The sequence below is a fragment of the Mya arenaria genome, chromosome 12 (genome assembly GCF_026914265.1).
Source record: "Mya arenaria isolate MELC-2E11 chromosome 12, ASM2691426v1".
In the NCBI taxonomy this organism is placed as follows: domain Eukaryota; kingdom Metazoa; phylum Mollusca; class Bivalvia; order Myida; family Myidae; genus Mya; species Mya arenaria.
Window position 1 is genome coordinate 41,360,750 of NC_069133.1, and position 7,734 is coordinate 41,368,483.

The 7,734-nt window shown below is 34.5% G+C and overlaps 1 protein-coding gene across 1 annotated transcript in view; it reads right to left on the bottom strand.

Annotated features, from left to right (window-relative positions):
* The window catches only part of LOC128212139 (G-protein coupled receptor dmsr-1-like), a 51,071-nt gene extending 47,776 nt beyond the window's left edge, over window positions 1-3,295 (bottom strand). Inside the window, exon 1 of the mRNA XM_052917429.1 lies at window positions 3,136-3,295. The gene's annotated coding sequence lies outside the window, so the exon portion shown is untranslated. The remainder of the gene's footprint in view (window positions 1-3,135) is intronic.
* Window positions 3,296-7,734: the final 4,439 nt, after the last annotated feature.

The window sequence follows — 7,734 nt, forward strand, 5'->3', positions numbered from 1 at the left end:
AACTGTTAAAAAATGTTAGTTGAAAAATCATACAAATTTTGTCTAAATTAAGATTTTCGTTATTTTAAGTTGATAATATAATTTCTCGAAAAAGCGATTGTACAATACGTGCTTTGATAAGATAGCCCCTATGTGTTCGACACGTGCAAGAAAACTTACATCAAAGCGAAAAACTTGGGCCAAAAATTCCTTCAGAAAAGACAATGAAAAAACGCTCCTATATATTACACTCTGGGCAAAAACGTCTTCTGAACTTTATTCATAGAAATTAAAATATGCATGACCTTTCTGATAACATTGTCGTCAAAGCAACGTTCCGTGCTAGGCAGAAAATTGTTTATTCTGAATGTTAATTCTCGTCTGAGTTGAACCATTGAAATTCAGATGTGCGCACATACTTCGGAATAAATCAGTGATTTATGTAGAAATCGCGAGACGACCAAGGAAAGTTCCTGCGAAATTGGGGCTCTTAAACCAGCCGGATTTCGACCAAACATCGTAAAATCAAGAATTTAAGTAAAGGATTGTCTTAAATTATCTTTTTTTTTTAAATTGGAATTGTTACTTGCACATTCAATCGCACTTTGTCTTTCTTAATTAATGGAACAATTAGTTTCGAAATGAATGATATAACTAATCGGATTAACCAGTTCGATAAAGTGACTGTAAGATACGATAGTTATTAGGAGTGTCCTATTTACCACATTTTCTTTAGAATACAACCTACATTTTAGGCCAATGAAATTGCAAATAGGCAATCATTAAGTACTAGACTTAATCATTAAGAATGTCACCTTTCGCGGGTGTTTAAAGGTCCGCTTACTGCCACTCATCCGATACACACTCCCTACATCAGATTCTGTATTGTCAATGTATCAGCCAATGAGGTAGTGTTCTAAGACATTTAGATGACCTGAAATAATTTCTTAATGAATAAGAAGAGCTCATTCGCTACGTTCAATCAGCCCATTCTTATGCATTAAGAATTTAATTCATGTCATCTAACTATTGCATAAAACGTCACCTGATATCTACGGAATGCCGTTATGGCCATCGCTTGTGAATGTGTTGATCTGAGTACGATGACAAAAACGCGACTGTACGATGATGAAAATACGAAAGTATGATACTACGATGTTGAAAACGCGAAACCACCAAACTACGGTGATGGAAACGCGACAGTACGATGGTGAAAACACGTACGATAGTTTATCGTATTATCATCATCGTACTGTCGTATTATCGCGTTTTCATCATCGTAATGTCGCGTTTTCATCATCGTACTATTGCATTTTCACCATCGTAGTTTCGTGAATTCGCGTTTCCTTATCTTACTTTCGAGTATCGCGTTTCAGATCAACACATTCACAGGCGATGGCCCTAACGGCATTCCGTAGATATCATTAGTATAAGTTGCATGAATTATGGAAATAGGATAGTTTTAAGTAATTAGATTGGCCATTCATGCAAACGCCTGTCATTCAGGGGTTGCTTTGGAAAATAAAATCTCTTTTATGTCGAAAGATACCATCGCTACTTCGGTTGAATAATTTCTATGTTACATCAAAGAAATATCAACACATCCGTAACAGCTTTGGAACAAATAGCTATAGTAAATTATTAATGCAGTTCGTTTAAAAAAAAAAAATAACCACTGAAGTTTTAAAGTAGCACCGGGTTGTTATACAGACGAAAAATTTAGTATAACTATTTCACTCGCATTGTTTTGACAATAAACTCTAATATACTTATTTAAAACCACCTTTTTCTGCTCAAATGATTTTAGCTCGCTTTACATAATACAATTTCAAAATAAGATAATGGCACATGTATCTTGTCAAAAATGCATTTTTTTTTCTATATTCGTAATATAAGGACAATTTAATAATGCAGAGCGGTTTTTGATGACTCATTCCAGAATTTAACTCCAAAATCCAATGTCTAAATTAATTTATAGTATCACAGAGTTGTGATACAGACGACAAATTGAGTAAAAATAATCTACTCGTATTATTTTGAAAATAGGCTATAAAAGATTTATCTAAAACCTGTTCCTGATAAAATAAATCAACTCGTGTTATTTAATACAATTGCAAAATGCCTTAGGTAATATAAGGATGGCACATATGTCTTGTCAATAAATTGTATTTTTTACTATATTCTTTTGCATAGCGGTTTTTTGTAACTCATTCCAGAAAACTAATCCCAAAATCTAATGTCTTATTTATGTCTTAGTTATTTCATGGTATCACAGAGTTGTGATACAGACGACAAATTGAGTAAAAATATTTTACTCGTATTGTTTTGAAAATAGACTCTTATATACTTATTCAAAACCCTCTTTTCTGCTAAAATCAATTAGCTCGTGTTATTTAATACAATTGCAAAATGCCTTAGGTAATATGAGAATGGTACATGCGTATTGTTAAGGAATTGTATTATTTTATTTTCCTTAAATAATGACAACCTAAATTTTGCAGAGCGGTGTTTTATAACTCATTCCAGAAAATTAATTCGACAATCCAATGTCTTAGTTATTTGTTAAGAAACATTTTAATCGTATTATTTTGAAAATAGACTCTAATGGACATATCTCAAACCTTTTTCTGATGAAATTAATTAACTCGTGTTATTTATTAGAATTGGAAAATGCCTACGGTTATATGAGGATGGCACATGTGTCTTGTCCAGAAATTGTATTATTTTATTTTCTACAAATATTGACAACCTTAATTTTGCAGAGCGTTTTTTATTACTTATTCCAGAAAATTAATATCAAAATGCAATATCTTAGTTAATTTAAAGTATTACCGGGTTGTTATACAGACGACAAATTCAGCAAAAATATTTTACTCGTATTGTTTTTAAAAAGACTCTATCAAACCTATTTATAACCCTTTTCTGCTCAAATTAATTAACTCATGTTATTTAATGCAATGGCAAAATTCCTTAGGTAACATGAGAATGGCACAGGTGTCTTGTCAAGAAATTGTATTATTTTATTTCATTAAAACAAAAACAACCTTCATGCTAAGCGTATTTTTATAACTCATTCCAGAAAATTTAATTCCAAAATCCACTTTCTTAATTATTTTCTTCTCAGCTCGCATGTAAAGTAAACACTTAATCATTTACCTCAGATGATGTTTAATTCCATTTAATTCTTCCCGACTGTTCAATGCACGAGTAGTTTCACTATGGCAGAATCCTGCCTTGTATTCCCGTGTAACGTTCACTGCCGCTCTGTAGCGATGTTCCCAAGAGGTATCCCCAAGCGTCCCGCGCTCCTGCCTGTGCGTTCCAATGATCAGCGTTCTCTGTTCTGAGCGCCAGTCCAATGTTCCATACTCGCCTTGAATCGCTAATGTGAGGTTCCATCCTAACAACCAATACATAATTTGTCACCGGTGTCTTGAAAACTGCGAATTTACATGGCAACAACACATGCAAGACTACCGAGTTTGATGTATTATAATGGTTAAGATGACCTCTGGTGGTAGATTATTGTGTGCTATTGTAAATGGCATAATCAACAGTATTATTATTTATTTGTCTCGTGCAGCATTGACAGCTTCATCATCATTGTAATCATCATAATCATTATAATAATCATCATCGTCGTCATCATCATCATCATCATCATCACCATCATCATCATCATCATCATCATCATCATCATCATCATCAGCAGCAGCAGCAGCAGCAGCAGCAGCAGCAGCAGCACCATGATCATCATCATCATCACCACCACCACCAAAACCACCACCATAACCACCACCTACACCATCGCCACCACTACCACCATCATCATCATCATCATCATCATCATCATCGCCATCGTCTTCGTCATCGTCGTTGTCGTCGTCGTCGTCGTCGCCGTCATCATCATCATCTTCATCATCATCATCATCATCATCATCACCACATCTGCTGCTACTACCGCTGCTGATAGCAATTAAATTTGCAGCAGCAAAAGCACCATCGGTTCAATTACCACCACTGCCAACACCACCACAATCATCATCATCATCATTTCAATTATTACAAGAAGTTTCAGAAACACTTGAACAAATATTCTATGTTGGAATATGCTTAGCACTTTATTTGGCATGCTGTAGCTCACACGTAGGCGTTCCTTTAACATCATATTTCCTCTGTAAAGGGAAAATGATCAAAGATATTGGATGAACTTTACTTCTGTGTACAATTTAAAATGGTTAATTTTACACTAAATTTCAATTCATCGCGAACATCGATATTCCCTCGTGTTGATAAAACGTGTAAAATACGTTAGAAGCTCTTGAAATTCAACCTGTCATTTTTCAACATCGTCTCTAAGAATATGTCCTGACAGTTTGCTTTGCTGTGACAGGAGATAATCAGAAACTAGGAGACAGAGTTAACATTATCGGACTCGACAGAAAGTCAATACGAAGTATAAGCACTGTCCGCTAGACCAGAAATCTCCGTTCCCCAGTGCAAATGTTTAATTGCTGTTCCTAACACAAGATAGAGGACGTGTCTTTATCTAGCGATGAACAAGATTAATTAACTGTTGTCAGAAAGCGACAGCGTCCCGCTGGAGTCCTTCCCCTATCTGTTCGATTACTCTCCGGCTAATCCAGTTAGCCCGTAACACAAGTCTTCGCTTTGTTGTTTACAAGTTCAACCCCTTGATTCGGCCTTAATCAAAATATATGTTAGAAAAAGACACAAACAGGTCCGGACGTAATTTGCATTTTCCGCTGATATTACATCTCAGTTGAAGCCGTAAAATGTATTTGTGTCTTTTTTTCCCTGATAAACATATATATGTGACAAAGCGTACATTCGCTATGATGTACTATCAGGGTCAAGAGTCGTACGCCAATTTTGATGCCAAACTCAATTTTTGTCACTTATCCAATGACGGTAAAATAAGACTTTTGACCCCAAAAGGAAGTACTTATTTCACAAGAGCAATGTACTTGAATAGCTCTTGCTATGTTGCGGGCTCTGAACTATTGGCATAACCGTAACCACGTAACAGAGGGTAGAATAGATATGCAGATGTCTCTTATAACCGACCTCTCTGGGAATACAGGATAATAATAAAAGTGGGACGCCGCGACAGCATAAATAATCCTAGCGCCTGTGACGCCAGCTGCTGTGTTTATGTACATATAGCGGCGTAAGCGAACCTATTTTAAGTGACATTAAATAAAGAATCAGTTAGAGCATAATTGCTTTCATTCCACGAGAAAGAAAACTTATTCTTAAGGAATAGCACTAGGAACACATCGAGGTGGCTCTTGATGTGTTTCTGTATACTTTTGGGTGTAATATAATGCGCTTATAGATGATGAGAATTGATCAGAACAGCGGGATAAACAGACGAGCTGGTATTTATGAAGGTTTTAATTAATATGTAAACCGTTTGCCCGGATAATGACTTAACGGTATCTGTATTTACACAAACACGGGATTACATTGCATGCGCAGATGTCCATAACAACTTTTCTCTGCTTACTGTTTCATAACAAGGAATTTATAACGTCATGAACATTCTTGTTGGGTCTTGAATGTGTAACAAAATAATTATGGTTAAAACTATTTTTTATAGTTCGCAATAGATACCAGTTAACAAAACACAACACATTTCTTATAGTGTTATACAGAGAACAGAAAGTAAAATATTATATTACACGTAAACTTAACATTTTTTTGTGTTTTATTTACATATAATTATATGAACATTGCAACTATGATATGCAGTGAGCGACTTATTTTATTGAAATATAAAGAATGAACTGAAAAAAGTTTTATTGTAACTCATCAATGTTAGTACAATATCATTTGAGTTCAGTATACATGTTGGAACAATCATTTTCAATATATGACTTACTAACATGACAAGGACATGTATAAATATCTGAACATAACGACAAAATATGACTTAAATATTCTAAATGTTGACGTAAAAACAACTTATTACGATTTGCCTTAATACTCGAGTTTATATATAGTAATTAATTTATAAAGCATTACGAATCTTAAAAGCTTCCAATATATACTTACCTAACATGAATGCTTATAATTTATTTTGTGTATGAAACAGCTGTACGAGTTAAAGTGATCTTAGTCCATTCTTATACTAATGCTTAAACAGTAATAACTTCGGAGGCGTAAAATACATAAATTATACACATGTTTAATATGTTTACTAGTATTGTGAACCCTAACCTATAACCTTTTGTGGTATTTTCTGAAGAATCACATAATACTAGTCACATCCCGAATGACTTGGAATTTTAACTTCATAGTGGACAAAGTATAAGGGGCTGTTACATCCCTGTTGTTCCACATTTGTAAAGGGAAATGACACCTATAAACTGAGTATAAAGCAAATTGGCTGAATGATTGTAATTGTATGTTTTACCGTAGTCGAGCCTCGTCGGCTCGAATTCGCTTGGCTCGATTACCGCGTTGACTCGAACTGAATGTAATTAAAGGACAAATTTCTTTATACTGAAGGTAAATATTTTCGCTCGAAGTATGTTCGCTGGTCCCTGAGAGTAGGAGCCAACGGAGTTCGACTGTATATGTCAATAAAAGCCATACCCAACTAATACACATTGAAACTAGATAAAAGGTTACCCCAATCTTAATACGTGTACACTAATAACATGCCTGTGAATTGATAATAAAGGTCTGTGAAATATAAAGTCGCGAATTCGTCAAACCACACACAGCCGAACCACGTTCGCTCGAATCTCCACAGACCGGCAAAAATACCGCGAGTTTAGGGAAATATGAGCTAAGCAGGATTGCTCACCTTTAGTAGGAAGCAATCGGCCAAGTTCGAGCCAATGAGGAAATCGAGCCAAGCGAGTTCGAGCCAAAAGAGTTTGACTGTCCATTGTTTACAATCAAAAACGCTTTCAAAACAACCATTCATGGATGGAAATCATTAAATACACTATCTCTATCGTAGGGAGAAATATTTTCAAGGGAGCTTATGGTTCATTTGAATTTGAGATTCTTTTATTAATGTATTTCCATCATGAAAATGTCGCCTGTGTAGCTTGATAGACACAAAGCGATCATGTTAACTTGCGTTGTCATTGTCCGCGGCATCACATACTTACTTTCGCTTTTAACTTAAGCGTTTGTTACCCAATCCATACCAACTTTGGTCACAATGGGTATTGAAATAGCACGCGTGTGTTCCTCTTAAACTAAGCAGTTCGTATCCATTCCTGACCAAACGTGGTTACACTGTTTATAGATATGACATATGAACTTTTTTTAATTTACACATTTTTAAAAGTTTTAATTGGCAAATCGGCATCTTGCTTTGGCCGTTTACAAATATAATAAATATTGATATGGCCAAGACACAAACGTTAATAAACACCTATTCGAAATAGAATTAAAATTGAAATATATAGTATAAATAATTTGAGAATTACATGATTTATATTATTATTATTATTATTATTTTTTTTTTTTTCATTTTAAGTTAAATTAAGAGCAGCCATCAGTAAGCAACATTTACTCACTCTTTATTCAAATGTTTCAGCCCTTAAATGCTAAATATATTTTACCCAACTCACCTAACTAAATTCACTTTATTCGGTCATTTTGTATTCAATACTTACCAGAATTGAATAAATTGTTTATAGGGCCATCTCCATATATATTTCATCACCATCATCCAACTCAGTTGTAAAATATATTGATCTAGTTTCATTA